A 27,492-nucleotide genomic window follows, 5' to 3' on the forward strand; every position below is an offset into this window, starting at 1 on the left:
TTTCCAAAGGGGACAATGTGTAGACAACATCTTCAAAAAAAAAACAGACGATGGACAACTTTTCGAGTCCATAATAAGATCCTATATATCACATGTCAATAACTAAAAGCTAGTAAATCAAAAGCAATAACTTGTATGAGATGGAGTAACCTTTAACTTTGATATCGTTATGAAAATGATGAATTAACAGAAAAGGAAAAAGAATGTTAATATATTCTATTATGATGAAGCAATTAAGTGATGCAAAGAGTGAATGTTATTAGGATGAGTGTATACCGTAAGCATAAAGCCAATGCGATCAACCAGTTAAGAGAAAGAGGAACCAATCAGGCAATCCAGAAATGGACAATAATTTTTTTTAATAATAACTGAATATGGATCATTCTACCACTCCAAATATAAAATAATAAGTTCAAATTTTAAGTTTTTGTAGCAACACTTACCAAAATATTTTAACCAGATTGGTTATGGAACATATCTTAAGCGAAAAGAAAAGGAACCATCATTAAAATGACCTTAACTCTTGAATTTTATCATAGTTACTTGGAAATTTAATTAAAGTAGACCAGCAATTACATCACTACTAGATGAAATTACAACTGAATTTCTAGTTGATGAAAAAATAAAATAAAGGATAAAAAGGTACGGACAGGGCATAAGGGCTAAGCCATCCCTAGGCATATGCTAGAGCTGCTCTCAGTTCCCTTGTTCCCAACTAACTAAATCATACAAAAAACAAAGCTAGAAGGGCTTTAGCTGTCACCATTAAATACAACAAGACCACACCCCTCTACTTGCATCTCCAATCAGATGCAAATCTGCCCTTAGAAATGCGTGATGGTTGTAATCGCTGGAAAACAAAAAAGATTATGCAGCGCTAAGCTATATCAATGTTTCATGCGGTACAAGAAGATATATGGATTATGGAGGCTTAAGAATCTTCCAATAATATTAATTATCATAAACACTAACAAAAAATCATTTTTTTTTAGGTTTTCAACTTCTTAGCAGGTTAATCATAATGCATAATTACATATCTTCTACCAATAATATGCTTTCTTATCAAAACTTGGTAATCGACTCATGGCAGAATCAAAATGTAGACTTCACATGCAGCATAGAAGAGAGGGAAAAAGGCACAAAAATCAGCAGAAATATGCATCTATAATTGAAATAACTTATCTTATGGCAGAATCAAAATTGATTTATGTATGGCAAGCCATATAGAGATTATGATACAGAAAAAAAAAGGAAGCCAACAGATCAGAATCATCATGTTCACACAACAGATAATCTAGAAATGGAAAAGAATGAAGGGACGTGCCTAGGCTTCGAAATGCTAATTTTTTTATCGATTGAGTGAGATCGTTGAGATACTCTACAAGGCTCTGCCATTGTTTCTTTCAATGAATCAGTAAGGAAGAAACTCGTTTAACCATAAAACAAAAATGAAAAGGCAAAAATGAAGATGATATGAAGGAAGTAGAATAAAAAATGTTTACCTGACCTTGGATGAAGGGGAGGAATGCCGGAGTCGAAGGGTACGTGAAATGGCTGTCGATTGAGAGTGTTTTTGAGGTGAAGTTTTGGTAAGGGCAAAATAGGGTTCCTTAAGCAACGATTAGCTAAACGGTGATGGGGGAAGGGAATAGAAATCCCTAAAAATCTCTCTTTAAGCCCAAAATGGAATACCCCCATAATAGGGTATTCCATTGAACTAAACGTTGGTTTATGTGGGGCTGCAGAATAGGGTGGTAATAGGCATGTAATGGCATAGCCATTACATCCAACCAAACATGCCCTAAGTTTGGAGGAATGCACATGGGGCTTGGAAATGCACCCACATTTCAAATTTTTTCGGAAATGAAGCATGCAAGGTTTAATTATAGTTAATGAAAATTGTTCAAAAATTTTTATTACATTCGATGCTTAATTCTTGAATCATGAAAATTATCAATGAATAAGTTGGATAAATTTGACAGAAGGTTGTAGCTTCAATTCTTTGATGAATGGATTAGGTTGCATTAGTAATTGATGACTGTCATCATTCCTTAAATCTTGAATAAATCTACTTTTTATAGCTTTTTATATATGTATATATAGCTATAAAGTAGAGACACTCCAAAGTGGGTGTAGTATAGAATGTTAAAAAGGGAACACTCTAATGCAAGTGTTAGAAAAATCTTTTTGGCCAAAGGCTGCCACTGTATGAATGTGTATCGGTGCAATTACGTACTCCCTGGTGGTTTGTTGCACCCCATCGTTACTTCTCAGGAACAAGGGTACAGTAGTGCAACGATATCCCTTATTCCCCAAAACAAATGTATATATATACTTAGTATTGTACAATAACTGCTTAATGGTAGATAGAACTTAGGGTTTAAAACATGATGCTAGCATTGATGAAGTTGCAACCTTATTCATTCATGCTTATGAATTGTGGATGCAATATGCTTTCATCTGAATATGATTCATCCATTGGGAATTTAGAAGGTTCAAGTTGCTAGAATGATTATTTTCCTTGCTAGTTTCTATTTTACTTGAGGACAAGTAAAAACTCAAGTTTGGGGGTGTGATAGCACTAGAAAGAACATAGGTTTTCCCCCTACTTATTGATTAAATTGTTCCCATTTAGTTATCCTTAGCATACATTTTAGCATTTTCAGTTTAGTAAATTTCATTTTATAAATCAGTAAATCCTAGCCTATTTTATCCTTAATTTTTCTATCTTATTGCAGTAATGTTGTTGCATGAGTTAATCCCAGATTGCGTCCAAAATTGTCGCTGCACCTGACAACTGTCCGGGTAAGAAGAAAAACTGTGTGAGCTGCCTAGTCTGGTATAACCAACCTGTACATACAATGACAGAAAATTTTTAGAAAGGGCAGCTATACTGTGGAGAAGGGCATAAAAGGCATCGACATTAATAGATAAAAGACTACCATCCCTGTGAGATCGATATCTGACAGACTCACATCTGTCCACTATACTTGCATCGATAGTGTACGCTTGCACATTATTGCTGTGACGTTAACAGTCGATCATTAGGTATAGGGTGTTACAAAGTGGACGAGCATGTGTTTCTTAAAGTATTGCCATGGAAGAAAGTCCTAAGGTTTGGGCATAAAGGAAAGCTAAGCACAAGGTTCATTGGTCCCTATAAAGTGATAGAAAGAATCAGCCTTGTAGCATATCGACTCAAGTTGCCTCGTAAACTTGATAAAATTCATTATGTGTTCCATGTGTCTATGCTAATGAAGTGTCGTTCAGACCTATCTCATGTAGTAGCAACAGATGAAGTAGAATTGCGACCTGATTTGACTTATGAAAAAGAACCACTTATGATTTTGGCTCGCGAAGTGAAAGTCCTAAGAAACAAGAGTTCTTTAGTTAAAGTGTTGTGGCGAAACCACAGGACCAGGGAAGCTACTTGAGAAACTGAAGAATCAATGAAACAATAGTACCCTTAACTGTTTGAAGATAAAAACTTTGGGGATGAAATGTCTTAAGTAGGGGAGAGTTGTAACATCTTGAGATTGGGCTTGGAATTTTTGGCCTTGCAAGTAAGTGTTCGCCACTGTTTCAGTGAACTGAAGAGTTCGCCAAAGGGGGAAATCGCCAGAAAGTGTCTCAGCAAGGAGTTCGCCAGTATGTCAGCCTAACAGTATATGCCAAATGACGCAGTAAGGGGGTTTACCAGATTCATTGAATGTGTGTTGGCCAACGTGTTTGACAAGCTGGGGTTCACTAAGTAAGTTGTGAACTTGGGGTCCACCAGTCTGTTTGGAAAACTGAGGTTTAGCAGTTAAAGATTGAGTCAGACTCGAATTAGGAAATAAAGATATGGTGTATCTAGGAATACTTTACATGCAAGTAACGTCTTTCCTAAGTCTAGTAGGGTATCCTAAGATTTCTAGGCACTTAGGTCTATAAATACGACCTTTAATTCATGAGAATTCTCTCATTGAATACTTTTCCATCAAGTTTTTGTTTCTAAACCAACTTCTTAACAATCAAGGTAAGTCTCTATCCTGTTAGGTGATTGTCCAGAAAGCTAGGTTCGCTTACATGTGTGAACTCTGTAAATACGGTCTGTTTAAGTAACTTGTGTGTTTGTTTATATTGCGAACCAGTCGGACCATCCACCAGTAAGGATAAAGGCAAAGCCAAACTTGTTTAGTTTATTAGCTTTTTGGTGAGTGATCTGGATCGTCATAAGTATGTTACTATCATGATTTTCAGTCTAAATGTTTAAAGTTCATATCTTGTATGCGTGCGAACTGTGATGGTTTTCAAGAACTTTGTTTTTAAACCAAGTTCCAAAAGTAAAGTTTTGACAAAACCTTGTTTTAAAAATACGTCTTATGTAAGCTCCTAAGCTAGACGATGTTTTTAAGTATGTCTTAAGAATGGTTTTATAAATTGTGTTTTTATGAGCTTTTGTACGAGCTTTTTATAAGTGTTTAAAAGCAAGCCCCTTATGGGAGCTCTCTATGATAAGTAAGCTCCCTATATGAGCTCTCTGTGATAAGTCTCTATGTGTGCTCCTTTGCGAGCCATGTTGAATATATTGGTATGCCAAATTATTGTGAGTACTGTAACACCTCAAACCCAGCCTGAACGTTAAGGCCAAATCTAGCGATGTCACATTGAAGTATTTTTCGTAAAATGTGATAACGTTTGAAAAGCCCAATGTTTATTTAGCCTCTTTGTATGATCTAGAAAATAATTTTAAAACTTACGTCACTATCAAAAAGTATTTACTTTAAAACGTTATTCATTCCAAAATCTCGTTTACCGTGGCAGCTTCTGAAACGGTTTTGCGTATTCGTGGTATTTTGGTAAATCATGCATATTTTTTGAAAATCTGCATCCTACCATTAGCATGTATAAATCATAATAAAATAATAAAATCCCCAATTAAATAATAAAACTTAAAGAGGCCTTTTACATAAAAATACCTAAATAAAACTACTTATAAGTTAAAAGATAAATTTGGAAGCGTAAGCTGTTGTGTGTCCACCTCCGAGTCTCTCGTAGCACAGATCCGCCTAAGGATTACCTGTACAGTTAAAACAGTTGGGTGAGATTACGAAAACTCAGTGTGTAATCCCAATAATAAATAAACAGTGAACAACAAAGTCTGGGCCTAAGCCCATATCAGTAACAATTCAATATCAGTTAGGGCCTTGGCCCATTCTATAATAGTAGCAGTGGCAGTAATTAGTACAGTAACCATGATCAATGCAGTAGTAGTAATCAGTGCAAAATGCAAACAGAAAATCCTACCCATCCATCCTCTACACTCTACTCTGTCCAGCCCTACACTCCATGTGAGGATAAAATTAACCCACCAATCCCTACACTCCAAATATAGCACTAGCTGCGGCACTAATCAGTAATTACAGCAAAGCTGCCAGTAATAGGCTTAAAGCCATCAGTAGGTCCACAATCGTCTTGGGTGACCCGTGCGACCATATTAGTACAGTACACTTCCTCCAAAATCATATATCTCACCCTATGCAATGCAACATAATATCATACATGGATGCAACATACATATAACATGGCATGCTCAAATACAGTCATACACATCATAGAACAAATTTATCATTTTACCTTATCGGGGTATTACAGTCATTTTACCCTACAGGGGTATTTCGGTTATTCTACCCTATAGGGGTATTTCTGTAATTTTACCCTATGACGGTATTTCGGTCATTTGATCACATAAAGGCAAAATTATCATTTTATCACATAAGGGCAAAATCGTCATTTTATCACATAAGGGTAAAATCGTCATTTCATTATATAAGGGAAAAATCGTCATTTCATCACATGAAGGTAAAATCGTCATTTTATCATAGGTAAAATCGTCATTTTATCACATGAGGGTAAAATCGTCATTTTATTACATGAGGGTAAAATCATCATTTTATCACATGAGGGTAAAATCGTCATTTTATCACATGAGGGTAAAGTCGTCATTTTATCACATGAGGGTAAAATCATCATTTTATCACATGAGGGTTCAAGTACACTTACCGACCCAACAGAAGGTCACAGTCGTCTCGGGCGACTTGTGCAACCTTAACAATCAAACAGTGAAAATGGGCCCAAAGCCCATATGCGGGCCCACATGCCCGTGTGGCCTACGAAGCCCAAAAATGGCCTTGCCTATGCGAACTACACAATCTGGCTTAAAAATTTCCACGCATCCATGTGATTTACCCGTATGGGCCCACGAGCCTGTGGGCCTCACACGGCCCATTTCGGCCCAAAACGGCCTAAGTCCATGGTATCGCCTATGGTGGCCTCTCAAAATTCAGTACCCACATTTACGCGTTTGGGGTTACCAAACGAGCGATTGCACACCCATGTGGCATCAACGGTCTTATTTTTTAGCTTTTGCCGATTTACGTTAATGGCAGTGTTTTACACACTTGTTTGCAAAAACACGCACGCAGCCCCTTGAGCATTTCAAACCTTGTTTCGAACCCCCAAGCCTCTACGTACCTAAATCGTTCATCAAGAATGATCTTTCCCCCTTCTTCGGTTATTATCAAATCATAAAACAGTCTTTAGAGAAGAGAACTAGTCGTTCTATTTCCACAATGATCACCCCAAGTGACAGAGGCATAGGCTTAGCACAAACCATCCCCATGAAAAACCAGTGAAAAGAATGACCACAGAAATGGCGGATAGCAATGAAAGAAAAGTTGACACAGTGAGGGTAAGAGAGGCAGGAGTATTCGGCCATGTATTGTGATTGAGAGAGAGAAGAAAAGAAGAGGATCGGTCAAGCACTAAGAGTTAAAAGTTGAAAATATGAGAGAGGGGAGTAGAGGGAACATTCGGCCGAGGAGAACAACAAACAACAGAAAAGTGCTTGACCGGAGGGTTGAGGAAAAGAGAAAAAGTGCCAGAAGAAAAGAGAGAGGAGAAAAGAATAAGCAAAGACACAAAAGGAAATGCCCAAAACCATAAGATAGAGAGGGAGAGAAAAGCAATGTTCGACCATCCAAAACCCAGAGTGAAAGGAACCCCCAAACAATTGATAGGAACCAAAAAATAAGAAGAGAGAGTACCAAAGTCGAATTTTTCTTGTGCCAACATTCAAATTCGACACCAACTCCCCTCCACTTCAAATCCCCTTGATTTCCTCCTAAAATCCCTCCTCATATCTCTCCTCAACTCCCTCCTACATTCCCTCCATGACCAATTCAAACTCCACTCCACTCTGCAGTGTTTCAGTCAAACGGATTCGAACCTCAAACCACTAGCACACTCTACACGCCATTATCCACTAGACCAACAAACTCTTTATGTCATACTTTGCCAAAATAAACTTATAACCCTACTGGCCAAAGATAGGGGTTTTATCCTCAAAAACCAAAATTTTGTGGAAGCTAGGGCTTGAACCCATAACTTCCTAGACACTTCCAAAGCACACATCCACTAAGCCAAACACACAATTGTGTCACTTCCTTGCACAATTAAATATTTATGAGCTGCTTCCCAACTGCTCCCTCACTCAAGACCTAATACTTCTAGGCCCAAATTTAGGGCGTTACAAGTATTCACCCATCTATTTCTATGATTTTGGGTGTTGAGACCCTAGGACATGTGGAGAGATAAGGGAATGTCGAGCTATGCTCCATTCATTGGGACATGTTGGTGTACATGAAAGTGTATTGCTCCACGCTGCACTTGTGGGACATGTTATAAGGATTTTTTGAGTCATTCTGAGGCGTTATAAGGAGATCCGCATATCCAACAAGACTAAGATAACTGTGGGCTTGAATATATCTTATGTTCCCCAGCTATTCTAATAAGTGTATTAAGTGCAAGAATATATTTTATGTTCCTCAGCAATGCTGATAAATATGTAAGTGCGAGAACATATTTTATGTTTCTCAGCCATTCTGATAAGACAAATATGTAAGCATGATTTCATGCTGAATGAGTTTTGTTTTCAAGAAAGCACAAGCTAAAGTTTTAAGCATGATTTTCAGTAACATATGAGAAACTATTTTACAAACTTTTGTTTCTGACAGGATCTGCGAACTAGGTCTCGCAACCTCACCTGCAAACCCAACACCCGAAATGATTTTTAAGACAAAGTTTTCTTCTATTTTTAAAGCTTAATTTTAAAGCATACATTGTTAATTCTTGATTATTCACTAAGTTCACAATGAACTCATCCACTTCTCTCTTACTCCGCAAGTAAGTAGGTCTCTGATAGTAGTGACAAGGTAAATGACTTGGCGAGGCTCACTCCTGACTAGATATTAGCGAACTTAGAAAAATGGGTGATAGAGTTTATTTTATGAGGGCTTTAGACTTATTATACTCTGTTGTTCAAATAGTTCCTTTAAAGTTTTAGCTATTTTGTTTTGTGAACCATGACTTTGAACAGTTGATTATCTTATGTCATGAATAAAATCGATGTTTTCATGCATGAATGTTACGTTAAATTGCTATTAAAATATGCGAGTCTAATTTATTACTAAGTATTGTTTTCTGTGATCCCTGTATGTTTGTGGTTCCGAAATTACACGCGTACCCCTAATTTAATGAACCCATGCATGCAAACAAACACTATTAGAGTATGAAACCCATTGGCGTGTATAATCCCTTGTCCATGAAACTTGTTAGTATGTGAACCTTTGATGTGTGTTTGGGTGCAAGCTTAATAAAATTAGGCGAACTTTCATAATGTGAACTTTAGTTATAATGAATGATTTAATCTATGTTGTTAGCTTGTTTGGGCAAATATAGTCTAAGTTGCTATTTGCAAACCTTAACTTGTTAATAGTTGATAAATGAACCTACCTTTGTGGTTTTATAAGCTCAATGTGTGAGTTATATCTGTTGTTGTGTTTTAATTTTAATACATTATTTGTCATTATTAAGTGGTGTGTTGGAGGTTAAGTTAGGAGTTAACGGATCGTCACTTTAGTAACTAATGTAGCTCGCTAAATTCGAGTCGAACCTACTCAGTTAGGTTCAGGGTGTTATACAATATCCCCAAAACTTAAGTTTTTCATTTATGAATGCCTCAATGAAGTGTTGCCAACTAGAGTTTTTCTCAACAAGAGGGGTATGTCATTAGCTCAAGAGCGCCCCTTGTGCCTTTCCTTACCCGAGACTACAGAACTGTAATATCCTGATTTTGGGCCTAGTCAGAATAGTGGTTTCGTGACCACAAAATCCGAGATGGAAATAATTATTTTATGATTATTTTAAGGTCTATGATATGATTGCATGATTGTGTGAAAATTTCGTGAAGAAATTTTATGCATAAAGTGCCTAATTTGAAATTTGGGACTAAATTGAATAAATTGCAAAACTTGTGTTCTAGAAGTATTTTGCATAAAATTGAATTAGATTATTAATTAGAGGTCCTTAAAGAGTAATTTTACCAATTTCTAAGTCTATGGACAAAAATTGGACATGGATGGAATTTTGGAAAGTTTAGTAGTAAGGGCATTTTGGTCATTTAGGGTAAAATGAATTAAAATACAAAATTAAAGCCAATTTTGCTCATCTTCAACCCCATGGCCGAATATAGCAAGGAGAAACCATGGCTAGGGTTTTCAAGCTTCCAAGCTCGATTGTAAGTCCGTTCTAGCCTCGCTTTTAATGATTTTTACGCTTTTGGAGTCCCTAGAGCTCGATTTAGCTTATGCTAGCAATAATTTAACCTAGGGTTTATATTTGGAAAAATACCCATAGGTGAAATTTGTGTATTTTGGTGTTTTATGATAGAATATGAAGTTTTAAATTATGTTAGACAACTTGTGCTACTCGGTTTTAAGTGAAAACGAGCAAAAGGGCTTAATCGGTAAAAATACCTAATAGTCATAAGTACATGTTAGAGTGAGAATTTGATGTTGCCATAGAAGGAAAAATGATCAGCATGTCATAAAACATAAGAAAATAGGCTGAATTTTAATTTACGAGCTTTAGGGCAAAAGTGTAAATATGCAAAAGTTTAGGGGCAAAATTGTAATTTTTCAAAAATATGATTTTGGGTCAATTTGAATAATGTGAGTCCTAATTAGACTATATTTTAAATGATAGAGCAAGGAAAACTGAAATTGGCTAAAATGGGGAAAATACCAAGTTGTAGACGAAATGGTAAAATAGCCATTTTCGCATACGAGGTAAGTTCATATGTAAATGTTGGTAACATAGTTATTATTTTAAATGTTTTAATGTTTTTAAATGATATGATAATTATTATGAAATATTATACTTGTGATAATTGTTTGATAATATGTCAAATTATGTGATATACTTGGAAAATGTGAAATACTACCGAGTATCGAGATCGGCATTCCGTAGAAGATGGTTGAGACACATGATTGGGAAAAAGGTCCCGTTGAACCTCGTGAATGGATTAGGATACAAGTGACATGTCACTGGGATATTTGGGCATCCGAACTCGTTGAGTTGAGTCCGAGTTCACTTATGGATGCGAATGTCCAAACTTGTTGAGTTGAGTCCGAGTTCGTGAGATGTAACTAGGCATCCGAACTCGTTGAGTTGAGTCCGAGTTCACTTATGGATGCGAACGCCCGAGCTCGTTGAGTTGAGTCCGAGTTCGCTTATGGACGGGTTACATGATTGCTTGATTGAATATGTGGCACTTATGTGCAAGTTATCCATGTATCCGAATTATATTCGATGTGTTCAACGGGTAAAGTTCTACTCAAATGGAGGAATACTCAAGATGAAAGGGACGTATTGGTAAGTGTTGTGAAATGGATACTTTGAACAGGTATGTACTTAACCCTCGGGTTGAAAACTCGATATAACAACAATATGGTAAGATGATAAATGAAAAGGTGATATGAATGTCTTGGTGATGATTATGCAAATGATGTTTTATGTTTGCTTATATGGTTATGTTACTTGCTATTTGCATGTGAGCTTACTAAGCATTTATGCTTAATGCTTACTCCCTCCTTTTCATTCCTTGTAGTGTTGACAAGCCAGCTCGAAATCGGAAGCGGTCGGAGGCACGCCACACTATCCGTATACCATCTTGGCATAATGGCTTGTATATTTTGAGTATGGCATGTATAGCATTATAATCATTTTGTATATATGGTCTTATGATATGGTTATTGAGTGGTATGGAAATAGAAATGCTTGGTAATGATTAGCCATTGGAATGGCTAATCATGATCATATTTGGTATTATGTATGTCAAATTGCTAGCTAATCCATGGAAACCATGAAATAGGTAAAATTTACCATAAAATAGATTCAGACAGCAGCAGTGACGTGAGTTTAAAAATCACTAAAAATAGTAGAAATGGAATTAAATAATGAATAAGTTATGGAATCGAAGTTTGATGAGTCTATTTTCATATGGAATAAGCAAAACAGGTATATGAGCTATATTTTATGAGATGTTTAAATTTTTGTGAAACAGGGCCAGAGCGATTTCTGGATCCCTATTCTGAATTTGGAAGTTCACCATAAATTTTACAAAGATAATTAGAAGTCATGCTTTATATGTACAGATTCCTTATTGAGTCTATTTTATTAGAGATAAACGGCATAGTCATTGAAGCTCTGTACAGGAGATATCTGATTCGTAATATACAGAGGTCAGAGTAGTTGAACCCTGAAATAGGGAGACTTTAACTAATAAACTGTACTAATTGGCCCAACCAAAATTTTAGAAAAAATTAGTAGATATATATATGAGCCTAGTTTCAGGAAAAATTTACGAATTGGATTTCGAGTTTCGTAACTCGAGATATGATTTTTAAAGCGACTGTGATGCAGTTAGCCAGCTTGTCTGGAAATTTTAAAATGAATTGTATAAGCTGTTTAATTAATGAATTAAGTCCGTTAACACCTCGTGTTCGACTCGCAACGGTCTCGGCACGGGTGTTACATTTAGTGGTATCGAGCAGGTTTAGTCGGTTCTCGGACTAACCTAGCATGTGTAAAAGTTTAGCTATACATGCCACCGATCCGTGATAGTGTGATGTCTTCCGACGCCAGATAAGTACCGCCTTATTTAGACAGGTACTCTCCAACCGAAATGTGCCGACCATGTTCAATGTTATGTGAAGCTATTTGAGTAAAATTATGATTATGATAAGTCTCGGTTCAGAAAAGTATGAATAAAAGTTTATGATACATATGTGATAATATGTGAGATGAAAGTTCATGTTGTGATAAATATCCATATTTGCTTAATGCTCATACGATGTAGTGTATGTGGCTTACTTGATAAGATGAACGGAATAAATAAAAAGTAGTAGAGGTATGAATAAAGGTCATAATATCATAATACGAATGAAAATGTCCTTGTCTTGATTGGACGTTGAATGTTGATGAATGTTAATGATATACAATTTTTATGAGATAAAGGATTATAATGAAATGAACTTATCTATGTTAAATTGTTGGACCTGAATTGTATGATTGTAATGATATGTACATGATGATGCACGAAATGAAAGTTGTGATTGTGATGCAAATATCTATGTTTGTTTGGCCTTATATAATGTCATGAGCATGAATTAATTTAATTAAATGAATGGATAAGTAAAGTCGTCTAGAAAACATAGAATGTATGCATAAGTATATTGTCTAAATGGGACAATAGGAAAATTGGTGTAAGCCAACATGAATGAATGACATGATTTTGATGATGTTACTATGATGATGGAAGTTGTGTCATATGTGTATGTATAAGAAAGTCGAGTCGAGGTCCTACAACCCTCCCCTTACCAAGTGGTACTTATAATGGAATTTCATGAGATTAGTATTGAATAAGTTTCCGGTTGAGAACCCAAAGAGTACAAAGTGATAGAATAATTATAAGTATGATCCGAGATTGAAAATGAGCTGATAAGTAAAGTCGAGCGTAAAGTATCGGATTGACGTAAAAATTATTGGAGTTATGCAATCGTCCTAGTTAGAAAAGGAATTCTCCTTGGTAAATCAATTACTCAAGTGCAAGGTCGAGAAAAGTGTAAATCAAAATTTATTCAGAATCGACATTCTTTAGTGAATGATTTAATATGAAATTTGTGACTGCAGAACTAGTTGGGAAATGATATTTCAAATGTGAATTATCCGAGTGTGATGATTATGACCGGACATATTTAGCGATCTCTTTTGAGATGTTCTATGTGTTCACCCGTTCTCGTAAATATTTCTATGGCTATTGATCTTCAAGAAATTCTTGTTATATGGGAATGTCTTCTAATTCGGTGTTGGATGAAAGCATTGGTAGTCCGATTGGTTTATAATTTATATTGCTCTATTTTATCGGGTATTCTATTTCATTTCGTTCGATAAGAATTGATGAGAGAATTCATATGATATTATGATTCTGCTTTCTTCTACTTGATGCTTCATCCGATATATATGTATGGGAAGATATATTGATCTTGTTATATTTGATTTCAGTGGGATTAAATGATGTTTTCTTTTGGACTTTCTTTCTTTAAAGAATTATCGTGGTATTCTGTATTTTCTCTATGAATTTGGTTTTCGATTCTCCCAATAGTATCGTATCTTGGGTTTCTTTATCCCGGATCTCTTTATTCGGATTTCTTTATTCGGTTTTCTATCTTGGATTTCTTTATTCGGTTTTCTTGTTATCTTTGTTCCATAATTTGTCAATTACAACTCATGTTCAAGTACGTTCTTCACTCGTGATAATCATGTCAAATATGACTATACTTCTAATTTGATCTTGGTAATGTGGTGATTTTAGTATTGGGATTTTTCTAATTTCCGTAAGGATTTGACATCAAGAAAGGCATAGGTGATAAAAGCGCGAGTTTTAGTCGGTATGGTAAATTATTTATTTGAAAGATTTCATGTGACAATTATGTCGGATTATTTTCCCAAGTTTGATAATAGAATTTCATTTTGTACAGATCAAAGAGTAAATAGTTTGAACGAGAAGTCTATATTTATTAGAAAGAGTTGAATATTAGTTTAAGTCACTACGAATGATAAGGTTTCCATCTTGTGAAAGCTGAAAAGTTTATTACATGTTGACAGAGTTCGGATAGATGAGAATATTGGTAACCGAAGCGTCTGAACTAGACTAGTCTACATTGAGCAAAGACTTCCTGACTTTCAGTAATGTATTGTTGTATGAATTGTGATGTGTTTCAAGACAGTGAGGTAATGTGATAGTTTAGAGCATCCGATGTTACATAAAATCGGAGTTGTTAAAGGGGTTAAAGCCGAGCATTGGGATCTATCAAAATTATCCTTGTTAATGTTGATATTGGGATGGAAATGAGAAGGATTATTCTTGAGGCCATATCAGAATTATTTCTATGGCGGAAAAAGGAAAATGTGATGTATCCTATTGTTAAATGTTTGGCGAGATCTATAAATCACATCTGTATTGAATGAATTCCTACTCATCGATTCATGGAATTTCGGTCTCTTTGATTGTTGGATTTCTTGGAATTCGGTCTCCATTAAATCAAGTTGAGATCCGTGTTTTATGTCATGATATCATGGGAAATTAAGAAGGGTTGAAAATTTAAGAACAGTTGAGAGTTGAGATCGTAGCTTTTAGATCATATGAGAAATTGAAGAGATGTATTGGAGGTACAGTCTAAGTGCAAGTTCTTCGACACCAAATATGAGATTAAAAGTGAAGACCACTTTTACGGTAAGATTTTCGGGACGAAAATCCTCAAGGGGGAGAGTTGTAATATCCCGATTTTGGGCCTAGTCGAAATAGTGGTTTCGTGACCACAAAATCCGAGATAGAAATAATTATTTTATGATTATTTTAAGGTCTATGATATGATTGCATGATTGTGTGAAAATTTCGTGAAGAAATTTTATGCATAAAGTGCCTAATTTGAAATTTGGGACTAAATTGAATAAATTGCAAAACTTGTGTTCTAGAAGTATTTTGCATAAAATTGAATTAGATTATTAATTAGAGGTCCTTAAAGAGTAATTTTACCAATTTCTAAGTCTATGGACAAAATTGGACATGGATGGAATTTTTGGAAAGTTTAGTAGTAAGGGCATTTTGGTCATTTAGGGTAAAATGAATTAAAATACAAAATTAAAAGCCAATTTTGCTCATCTTCAACCCCATGGCCGAATATAGCAAGGAGAAACCATGGCTAGGGTTTTCAAGCTTCCAAGCTCGATTGTAAGTCCGTTCTAGCCTCGCTTTTAATGATTTTACGTTTTGGAGTCCCTAGTAGCTTGATTTAGCTTATGCTAGCAATAATTTAACCTAGGGTTTATATTTGGAAAAATACCCATAGGTGAAATTTGTGTATTTTGGTGTTTTATGATAGAATATGAAGTTTTAAATTATGTTAGACAACTTGTGCTACTCGGTTTTAAGTGAAAACGAGCAAAAGGGCTTAATCGGTAAAAATACCTAATAGTCATAAGTACATGTTAGAGTGAGAATTTGATGTTGCCATAGAAGGAAAAATGATCAGCATGTCATAAAACATAAGAAAATAGGCTGAATTTTAATTTACGAGCTTTAGGGCAAAAGTGTAAATATGCAAAAGTTTAGGGCAAAATTGTAATTTTTCAAAAATATGATTTTGGGTCAATTTGAATAATGTGAGTCCTAATTAGACTATATTTTAAATGATAGAGCAAGGAAAACTGAAATTGGCTAAAATGGGGAAAATACCAAGTTGTAGACGAAATGGTAAAATAGCCATTTTCATACGAGGTAAGTTCATATGTAAATGTTGGTAACATAGTTATTATTTTAAATGTTTTAATGTTTTTTAAATGATATGATAATTATTATGAAATATTATACTTGTGATAATTGTTTGATAATATGTCAAATTATGTGATATACTTGGAAAATGTGAAATACTACCGAGTATCGGATATCGGCATTCCGTAGAAGATGGTTGAGACACATGATTGGGAAAAAGGTCCGTTGAACCTCAAGAATGGATTAGGATACAAGTGACATGTCATCGGGATATTTGGGCATCCGAACTCGTTGAGTTGAGTCCGAGTTCACTTATGGATGCGAATGTCCGAACTTGTTGAGTTGAGTCCGAGTTCGTGAGATGTAACTAGGCATCCGAACTCGTTGAGTTGAGTCCGAGTTCACTTATGGATGCGAACGCCCGAGCTCGTTGAGTTGAGTCCGAGTTCGCTTATGGGCGGTTACATGATTGCTTGATTGAATATGTGGCACTTATGTGCAAGTTATCCATGTATCCGAATTATATTCCGATGTGTTCAACGGGTAAAGTTCTACTCAAATGGAGGAATACTCAAGATGAAAGGGACGTATTGGTAAGTGTTGTGAAATGGATACTTTGAACAGGTATGTACTTAACCCTCGGGTTGAAAACTCGATATAACAACAATATGGTAAGATGATAAATGAAAAGGTGATATGAATGTCTTGGTGATGATTATGCAAATGATGTTTTATGTTTGCTTATATGGTTATGTTACTTGCTATTTGCATGTGAGCTTACTAAGCATTTATGCTTAATGCTTACTCCCTCCTTTTCATTCCTTGTAGTGTTGACAAGCCAGCTCGGAAATCGGAAACGGTCGGAGGCACGCCACACTATCCGTATACCATCTTGGCATAATGGCTTGTATATTTTGAGTATGGCATGTATAGCATTATAATCATTTTGTATATATGGTCTTATGATATGGTTATTGAGTGGTATGGAAATAGAAATGCTTATAATGATTAGCCATTGGAATGGCTAATCATGATCATATTTGGTATTATGTATGTCAAATTGCTAGCTAATCCATGGAAACCATGAAATAGGTAAAATTTACCATAAAATAGATTCAGACAGCAGCAGTGACGTGAGTTTAAAAAATCACTAAAAATAGTAGAAATGGAATTAAATAATGAATAAGTTATGGAATCGAAGTTTGATGAGTCTATTTTCATATGGAATAAGCAAAACAGGTATATGAGCTATATTTTATGAGATGTTTAAATTTTTGTGAAACAGGGCCAGAGCGATTTCTGGATCCCCTATTCTGAATTTGGAAGTTCACCATAAATTTTACAAAGATAATTAGAAGTCATGCTTTATATGTACAGATTCCTTATTGAGTCTAGTTTTATTAGAGATAAACGGCATAGTCATTGAAGCTCTGTACAGGGAGATATCTGATTCGTAATACACAGAGGTCAGAGTAGTTGAACCCTGAAACAGGGGAGACTTTAACTAATAAACTGTACTAATTGGCCCAACCAAAAATTTTAGAAAAAAATTAGTAGATATATATATGAGCCTAGTTTCAGGAAAAATTTACGGAATTGGATTTCGAGTTTCGTAACTCGAGATATGATTTTTAAAGCGACTGTGATGCAGTTAGCCAGCTTGTCTGGAAATTTTAAAATGAATTGTATAAGCTGTTTAATTAATGAATTAAGTCCGTTAACACTTCGTGTTCGACTCCGGCAACGGTCTCGGGTACGGGGTGTTACAAGAACACCTTTTGAGACATTGTACTGTTAGTAAACGGTGGTGGGAGAGTTTGAATTTGGAAGGTAGTTCACGCTCCCTCGACTATCTTAGCTGGAAAAGTTGGCAAAAGCGGAATGCCTCGACAAAACATTACCATGGTTCCCATTGTATACCTATGTTCTTGATAATTTGCTTCTGTTTGTGGGAAGTTTGGTTGTATAGGAACTTTATCGTTTTTAGTAAAGGAACCTGCAACCGAAATTTTACTAATCTGGCTTTGTGTAAAGCAGGTGAGTTCTTTGCTTTGGCTGGCTCTCTTAAACAAGTGCCAGTACCTGATACTTGGTGTTCTTTGGAACCCACCTTGTGTGGGCTGGCATAAAGTGAATTCTGACGGGTCCTCGATACGTAACCCTGGCACAAGTGGTGCGGGCACCATCATTAGAGATCATCATGGTGCTTGGGTTGTGGGGTCGTATAGATATATTCCTTTAGTGTCTAGCGTTGAAGCTGAATTATGGGGATTAAGGGATGGTCTTACCCTTGCTCTTCAACGAAACTTAACTAAACTTGAAGTCGAAGTTGAAGATCAACTTGTTTTGAGTTTTTTGACCAAAGCTGATATGAGTAACAGATTACTTGGTGATCTTATCACTGATTGCAGATGTCTCCTTGATCATTTGGAACATATATGCCTGTAACACACGTATCGAGAGACCAATAGGTGTGCGGACTTGATGGCCAGACTGGACAGCAACCACCTTTTAATTTAAATGATCTTTGGTGTATTTGCCCAGACCCCCCCGATCGTATTGTTCCTTTTGTAAAGGCTGATGCCTTGGGGTTTTCTTTGTGTCGAACAATGAGTTAATTTACGATTTAAGTCCTCTTTCAGATCAAAAAACAAAATAGTAGTAGTAGAAAGACAATTTATAAAATACTCAATAGTAAGGTAGAAAGGTAGAGGAATCAAGAAAAAGGGTCGAGCTTCTCCTTTTTCAGGGACTTTATTTTTTTTGTAAAAAAGAACAATAGCATATTGGACCAAATTGCAATTTTTTTTTATGAAAAGAGGGAAACACCAGTCATCAAAATTGCAGCGTCTCAAACTCAAACCCTTGATTTTACAGCCATTCATTAAGGTGCTTTTGTCTGTGTCAATTCCGTCACTGAAGAAAATTCTGCTGGTTTTTGGTAGTGATATAATTCACATATAACTTTCAACAAGCTAACTTGCTGATACGAAATCACTGAGTATATAAATACTAGCAGATACATTATATTTTTATGGCTTTTTAAGGCCTTGGGGGCTTTGGACAATATATAGATTCATACCACTTCCATAGCTACAGAAATTTTCACACTAGTTTAGTATATTATTCATTTGTAATAAGTCTATATGGATTGTTTCTAAGGCTTAGGCTTAGGGTTATGCTGTTTTGTGTAGATGTAATCCAGATGAGCTTCTGCAATCATCCTTCTTTTCACACATTCTTCATCTTTCTCATTGCAATCTTCTGATCCCATCAACTTCATTCAACCACACCCCAAAATTAAAATCATTATTAATAAAAATAAAAAGAAATGGAAATCTTACATCGGAGAAATCTTCTTTTGCATGTGTTGATAAAGCAGGTTGAATGATTGCCTTAGCTTTTAACTCTTCCTCACCTGTTTACAATTTGGACACATTTTTTTAGACCAAACAGATAGGAAATTATCAATAAAAAAGAAAAAAAAGGAGTGGTTTTAAAGGGGGTTAATCAAATAACCTGGTTTCTGGGGCAGCAGACGTTGAGCAGAGAAGCAAACAAGAAGTAAAGAGAAGAAAGGTGATAAACCCTACAAATTTTCTTTCATTGCTTTTACTGCAGAGAGACAGGAAATACCCAAATTGTATGATATGAAGCATAGCGGCGTTTAAGGCTAGTGTGTATAAATAGTACCATACGCTGAAGATGGCTGCTGGGAAAAAAAAGTTTAGTTTGAAAACATAAAATAATAATAATAACAATAATAATAATGAGAGTTGCTACGATGTAATATTCATTAATGTAATATTTTAAAATAAAAATATTCATTTATAACCGTGTAAATAAAAAAACATGGTAAGTAATTTGAATTTAATAAAATAATTTTAACCTTTGTACTTCAATTTTGAAATTTAAAAATAAAAAATTAAATTTTTATAAATAAAAGTACATTAAATAAATTTTAAATTTATAAAGAATACAAAAACTTGTGACATATTTTAATAAAGATAACGATTTTGAATTTTTTGATGTTTTGAGAATATAGAATATTTAATATGTAAATTATATTTAAAATAATAATATTAAATTATTTTTTAATAATATTGAATAAATTATAAATTATAAAATAGAAATATATAAATATTTATAAAAGTATACAAAATAATTTTTAATTTTAAAAAAATAAAACTAATCGATTTTAACAATTATTGTAATAATTATATATACATCATGCAACCATGAAGTTATATAATGGATGTAAAGTAATTATACGTATTAAATATTTTTGAAGGGTTAGTACTCTATTATTGTAATTTTAAAAGTGTTTTTAAAAAATATATAATTTTTAAAAGGATTGTGAAAAGTGTAGTTTGTTAATTTTAAATGTTCTGAATTATTGACAAAAATATTATTAAAAGTTACAATATCTATTTTAGACATGATATTGAAAAATAAAAATAAATTAATTTAAATGATATTTAAATTATTTAATATCATGAACATGAAATATGAATTTTAACTATTTTTAAAATAATTAATATAAATTATTTGTAAAATTAATAATACATAAAATATTACAAAAGTTGATACATAAAAAATTCTCGTCCAAATACACTCTTTTAAAAAGATAAATATACTAGATATACATGAAAGATAATGCTGGTTTTCTTTTAATTTTATGGTCCTTAAAGTCAAGAAAAATAATATTAAACAAATAATAATATTATTTTCCAATGGTTTTTCAATAAACTTTTAATTACTTTTAGTAAACCAATTTGTGGAAAAGAAAAGATTGAAGTCGTCCGAAGTGCATAATGAAGCCATTTGTGAGGTTTTATATGAAATTATTCCTCTTTATAACAAGTCTTATAATATTATTTCATTTTTACCTTTAATAATAGTTTTTCATCTATAAGAATAACCATAAAATATAAGTATTCTATTTACAATATTATTATTTTTTATAACAATCTCTTCTATCAAAATTTAGAAAAATTCATAATTGAAATAAAAATAATAAATTTCAGTATATTATCTTAAGAAAAAGTGAAAATTTAAATAAAAATTATTAATCATATTTGAGTAAATAAAATAATCTTGAAATTACTTTGAACTATTTTTGTAAATTTTATTAAAGTTATGGTACAAATCTAACTAATTATTGTTCTCATTAATATATTTTAAATATAAAAAAATATATATAACAATCATTTAAAAATAAAATATAATCATTTAATTAAGTTATTGCACATAATTAATAATTTTAAATTTAATATTTTCATATAAATACAGTTATATAATGTAATTGAGATATATTTACGTGGGGAGGTGTAACCTCTCTAACCCAACCTAAACGTTATGACTAAATTCTGAAAGTTACACTAGCTACTGAAATGACCTAGAGAAACTATCAAAGTTTTAAAACGGTCTATTTAAAATATTTGTTTATCTTACAAGAAAACTTAGCTTCTTATCTCTTTTTAACTAAAATTTACGAGTTTCGAAAATCAATTGTTTTTAACATTTTCCTTGTAATGGTGACTATTTTTGAAAACTTAGTTTATTTCCAATTTATTTACTTTTCAAAAATCTCATTTACATAATATCGCAAGGGAAAAGTGATATTCAACATAGTTTTAATGGAAAACCAGTATTTCATGCATAATTAAATCAAAATCTATTTCTCAATAGCCTAAGATCAATTTAAACGTCATGCATGCCAAATAAACCTCAAATTAAAAATCCTATGCCACCAGGGGCGAAGCCAGAAATTTTTTTTAGGGGGGGCCGAATGAAATTTTAATTTTTTATAGTTTGTATCTTTATAATTGTAAATGATTAAATTGAATTTTTATAATTTTAGGGGGGCCAAAGTGCAATTTTACCTTAAATAATTTTAAATTTTTAAAAAAGTAAATAAAAATTTTACATTTTAGGGGGGACCAGGGCCCATGCCAGCCCCTTGGCTCTGCTCCTACATGCCACAGTTCGTATAAAGTATTACAGTTCTCAAATAATAGAAATTATAAATTTTAAGTCTAAAATACTTTTAATGAAAATAATCTAAACTGAGACCTTCGAATGCTGAGTTTGTGTCCTAACCTTGCAGGTTATCTAATAAGATTGAAATCAGAGGGGGTGAGCTTAAAGAGCTTAGTGTGAGTCTAAACACAAGAAAATCGGTGCAAAACAATAGACAAGGCATACAAAATAATAACTTTTTAGATCAACACATGTAACACCCCAAACCCAGCCCAGACGTTATGGCCGAATTTGACGTGCCACATTGGAGTTGAAAACCCACGCCCGTTTTAGTGTTTTAAAACCATATATTTTGTTGAGTTAACAAAGTGTATAGAAGTGGGCACCGTAGGTATCCGAGACAGAGGAGGTGAGCCATGAAGGTCGCTAAGTACCAAGCTCTTTGATTGGATCCAATCCTAGACATGCTCACAACCATAGCCACACTTTGTTATATCGAGTTTAAATTTGTTTAAGTGAACGACTTTGATAAATCGATTAATCGTGGTGTTGAACTCTTTTGAAAACAAGTATCGCTTTGAAAACACGTCCTAAGTCTAGCCCATTTGAATAATTATCAACCGTGTTTGAAGTTATTAAAATTAAAATAATCCCGAAAAGAAATAAAAGGAAAGTTAAAGTGGCCTTATTACAACCCAAAAATAAATAATAATTAAAGGAAACTAATGAAAACCAACGCTTATTTAAAAGTCCAAAGACAATCACGTGGCCATTCTCAATCCCTCCACCCAAGTCCCCACATCAAGGCTCACTGCAAGGTTAAGGAAAGGGGTGAGTTTGGAAACTCGCAGTGCAACAAGCCCTTTCAGAGCCCAAAACAATAACGCCTATTGGGTCTAAGCCAAAATCCAATCTCAAACATATACTGGGCCATAGCCCTTTTCATATTTCATATTTCATAACACCGAGCCGAAGCCTTTTCAAGTTTCATATTATCGGGCAAAGCCTTTATCAGAAACAGTATGGCCCATAGGCCCATTTTTATAACACATGTAATGTCAAATGAAAGAATGCAACCCATTTGGGAGACTACTCAACCTACCATCCGCTACTCTCCACCGCACCAACCAACACACCATGTGGGATTAACTCGACCCACCCCGCCATAACTCTCCACCGGCAAGATAATCTTTATCATATAACCGAGGCCTAGCCTCTTTTAACAACTGGGCAAAGCCCTTTTAATAATCGGGCAAAGCCCTTTTAATAATCAGGGGCATAAGCCCTTTAATAACTGGGGCATAAGCCCTTTTAATAACTGGGGCATAAGCCCTTTAATAACTAGGGCATAAGCCCTTTTTGCACTTCCTCCATCCATATAAAAACCCAACCCAATGCATTTATGAACATCTCATGTGCATATCATACATATCATGTGCATATCATACATGTCATGTGCATATCATACATATCATGTTTATCAAAATCCCATACATTAAGTTCATGTATAAACCCTAGGGGTATAATGGTCATTTTACCTAGGGGCAAAATGGTCATTTTCATATTATAAGGGTAATATCGTAATTTTACCAAAAATTAGGGATTTTTCCATGTTCATCATCAGTTACTAACTATTCATTTGTTTAAACCGCGTTTCTAGCCCACTTTTAACGAAACCGAGTTATTGGGCCTAAAACCCCTAATGGGCCCTACTTAGCCGATTTTGTCATCTAGGCCCATTTAGCCTATATCCATAATAGTATTAATAGTCTTAACAGGCAATTTAGCAGATTTCCATTTTCTACCAATTTTACCCAAATGGGCTCGAAAGCCTATTGGGCCTAATTCAGCCCCTCGAGGCCCAACTTACCGTGAACGCCAAAAACACGTCCTTACCGTTTCCATTGTTCCCGATCATCATCTCATCGATTCTAACTAACTAGTGAGCGTTCACTTGCTCACAAGTCCTTGAAATGCCAGAATTTCGGCATTTCGGCTTTTCGGCATTTATCACTTTAAGCTATGAAAAAGGGTTCGTTACACACCTGATTTGCGATATTCCTTGACGAGATCTCCTATGCGATTTCTCCTATAATCAACCACTTATAGATTAGACCATGTTATTATTAAACCAAATCGAAAACTACCTATTATCATCACTTACACATTCAGCCACCATCCACAATGGCCCTTGGGTTCATACCTTTGCCGAAGTTGATGACTAGATTTAGTCAATCCAATGATCAAAGCTTTTCACACACTCCTCGATCGGTAGCCTTTAATCCTCACTAGCACCAACAAACCAAATAACACCAAAAACCCTTTTAGCCTTAGTCGACGAGGGTTTTCACTTTTCTTAAACCACAAGATACAAATGGAAAGAAGGTTCAATACTTACCACGAGATCTACTCGTTGAAGAACGTTCCAAATACCTTCCTACCCCATATCCGCTAGAATCCAACTTAAACGTGCGTGAAAATAGATCTAAATATTAATTCCCGAATCACTAAAATATGAAGCTTTCGCTTTTCAAAGAAATATTAATCTAAGCTATTACGAAGGTTAGTACACACATTACAGTTGAAGTTGAAACGCTTCCATAATCAATCACCTACGATAACCACCACCATCACTCAAACTCAACTATTCCAATATCAATATATGTAAATCCTAAGCACATCACCATACGGAACATAAGGCATATTCGTCATTTTACCATACAGGGGTATTACGGTCACTTTACCTTACAGGGCTTTACTATCTTTTTACCTAATAGGGGTATTTTAGTCATTTCATCCTACAAGGGTGTTTTGGTAAATCTACAAACCAAGGGTATTTCAGTAATTTTGTAAACCAATGGTATTTCTATAATTTTTAGAAAGTCAAGGGTATTTCTGTAACTTTGTAAATCAGGGGTATTTTGGTAATTTCACAAACCAGTGGTATTTTGGTAATTTTATAAACTAGGGGTATTTTGGTAATTTTACAAACTAGGGGTATTTTGGTAATTTTACAAATTGAGGGTATTTCTGTAATTTTGTAGATCGAGGGTAAAATAGTAATTCTGTAAATCAAGGGCAAAATAGTAATTCTATAAATCGACGGTAAAACAATAATTTTGTAAATCGAGGGTAAAACGGTAATTCTGTAAGTCGAGGGTAAAACGGTAATTATGTAAATCGGGGGTACTTTGGTAATTTTACAAGTCGAGGGTATTTCAATAATTGGTAAACTACAGTATTCTAAACATGGATAACAATACTAATGGCTCTAAAGCCCATTCTCGGCCCAAATGGGCCCACACACTGTGTGGCCGCTTAGCCCAAATCTAGCCACAAATATTAGATTCACCTAACCTAGCCCAATATTTACTACACAATCAAACAACTTATCCAATTGGGCCTGTAGGCCCATTAGGCCCACATGACCCCTTTCGGCCCATCGCGGCCCGAAGTAGCCATCTATAGCTAGAGTAGTAAGAAATACACACCTAATAGGAGACTGGAGTTAATCCACACTCCGAGCACTCTTAGCCGACTCCCAACCCAAACGAGCACGCCATACAGCGAAAGGGATCAGCCAAGAAAGGTGCATTTACTCTCCTCATGGTTCCCTCTATTTAAAGCTAGCTTCACAACCACTCTTATATTAGCTTCCTGATGTGGGATCCCTCCAACATTAGAGTTTAAATTCAACACCAACTCTTGCCGCCCCCTGTTAGCAAAATAAATGCTCCTTACTTGCCATGGGATTCGAACCTATGCCTCCCCTTAAATGCTCCACACGCTACTTGCCACTAAGCCACAAGGCTTTTTGTGTCATATTTTATCCCCAATTAATTATAAGGTCTAAAGGCCAAAGTCCGTGTTCCTTTAAAAACCCAAAATAAATTGCAAGAGCCAAGGCTTGAACCCAGGCTCCCATACAACCTTCTTACGGACCCCCACTCAAGGCCCAATACTTCTAGGCCCAAATTCGGGGTGTTACAACACATCAGTATAGCATTTCAGAATTCTCAGTTTGCTTGTACATGCTTATGAATGACAATGCAAATTCAATTGATTAGAAAAGATCCTACCCAACTCCGTTACACACCATAGTAAAAGTTCCCCAGAACTCATCTATCATTACACACCACATTGTGGATAAACCACCAGCAATTTGCAAAAAAAACTGACAGTAAAAATTTGTGGGTAAACTACCATTATTTTCAAATAAAAAGTTTACAAATACATTGCCAGTAAGTTGTGGATAAACCACCAGTGTTTGTAGATTATTAAACTGCTAGTACTTCCTTAGGTCATATCATCCTACCTCATGCTATGTAATATGACATGCCTATAACAGAACAGTGCAGAAACAGTAAACATGCTTAACATGGAATCAGTTCAATAGTAGTAGTAGACATGCTTAACATGCAATCAGTAAGATAAAAAGCAGTAATAATAATAACAGTTTATTAGAAGTACAATGACAGTAGGCATGAGTAATCTCTCAAATCAAACACGTAATACAGTCTTAATTCAGTCTATAGGATCATAGATTTTAGGGCAGTCATAATATTAGGGACTTAACTGAATTTACGAAACTTGGGAAACATATTGAGATTTGTACGAGGATTAAATTGAACATATCACAAAATTTTGTGCAAAATTACAAAATAGAGGCCACACGACCGTGTGGAAAGGGGTTGATACGTGATATTCGCGACAGGTTTTAAAAATTTATAATCAATCGTTCTTGAAACAAACTATTATCACGATGAAGGCAAGTGTACCTATCGAACAGTAGTATAGCTTTAGCAAGACCAGATTGTCGAACCCAAAGGAACCAAGAGTACTAGTAATTACTTTTTTTTTATTATCTAGCCTAAAAATTAAGGGGTTTGTTTATCTAAATTAATTAACTAAACTAAGCGTGCACAGAGAGAAAATTGGGGAAAAGCTTTTGGGAAAAATCGATTGATTAAGACAATACCCAAGGAAAAATCCACCTAGACTTCACTTGTTATTTGACTCTAAATCAGACGATTTATTCATTTGACTTGATCCGTAGAAATCCCTAAGTTATATTATTATCTCTCTCGAGACTAATAACATCTAACCCTAGGTTGATTAATTGAAATCTCTTTCTAATTAACACCCTAGTGTTGCATTAACTTGATCTATGGACTCCCTTATTAGGTTTCACCCTAATCCGGCAAAATCTTGTCACCCTATCTCTAGGCGTGCAATCAACTCCGCTTAATTACAACAAATTTACTCTTAGACAGGGACTTTTGCTTCTCTGAATAAGAGCATTAACTTGAATCAATATCCTGGAATATTAAAACAAGAATTAAGAACACATTATTAAGAACAAGTCAAATATTTATCATACAATTCAGATAATAATAACAAGATCCGTCTTAGGTTTCATTCCCTTTAGGTATTTAGGGGGTTTAGTTCATAATTATGAAATAAAACATCTCAAAAAGAATAAAGATAACAAAACATAAAGAAAACCCAAAACTCCTAAAGGAAATTGAAGGGAGATCTTCAGTCTTGGCGATGAATCCGACTTCTGAGATGGATCAATCAGCTTTTCTTGAGTAATTCCTTACCTCCTACTCTATGTGTCCCTTCTAATTGCCTCCTCAGGTGTTTAAATAGATGCCTAAAAGCCCTCAAAAGTAGCCTTTTCCGAATAGGACTAAACTTGGGCTCGACAAGGACACGCTCGTGTGTGATTTCTTCAAGACCGTGCTCAAGGCTTTTAAATAGGTACGGATGTGTGGTTTACCCGTGTAAGGAAC

At 34.7% G+C, this 27,492-nt stretch overlaps 1 long non-coding RNA gene across 1 annotated transcript; it reads right to left on the reverse strand.

The window, feature by feature from the left end:
* Window positions 1–18,702: 18,702 nt before the first annotated feature.
* Window positions 18,703–19,392, reverse strand: LOC128291854 (uncharacterized). The gene is made up of 3 exons (XR_008281791.1): window positions 19,235–19,392; window positions 19,060–19,133; window positions 18,703–18,992 (listed from the first exon to the last, which is right to left on the reverse strand). It is a non-coding gene; the product is annotated as an uncharacterized LOC128291854 (long non-coding RNA).
* Window positions 19,393–27,492: the final 8,100 nt, after the last annotated feature.

Source organism: Gossypium arboreum, chromosome 4 (assembly GCF_025698485.1).
Source record: "Gossypium arboreum isolate Shixiya-1 chromosome 4, ASM2569848v2, whole genome shotgun sequence".
Classification (NCBI taxonomy): Eukaryota; Viridiplantae; Streptophyta; class Magnoliopsida; order Malvales; family Malvaceae; genus Gossypium; species Gossypium arboreum.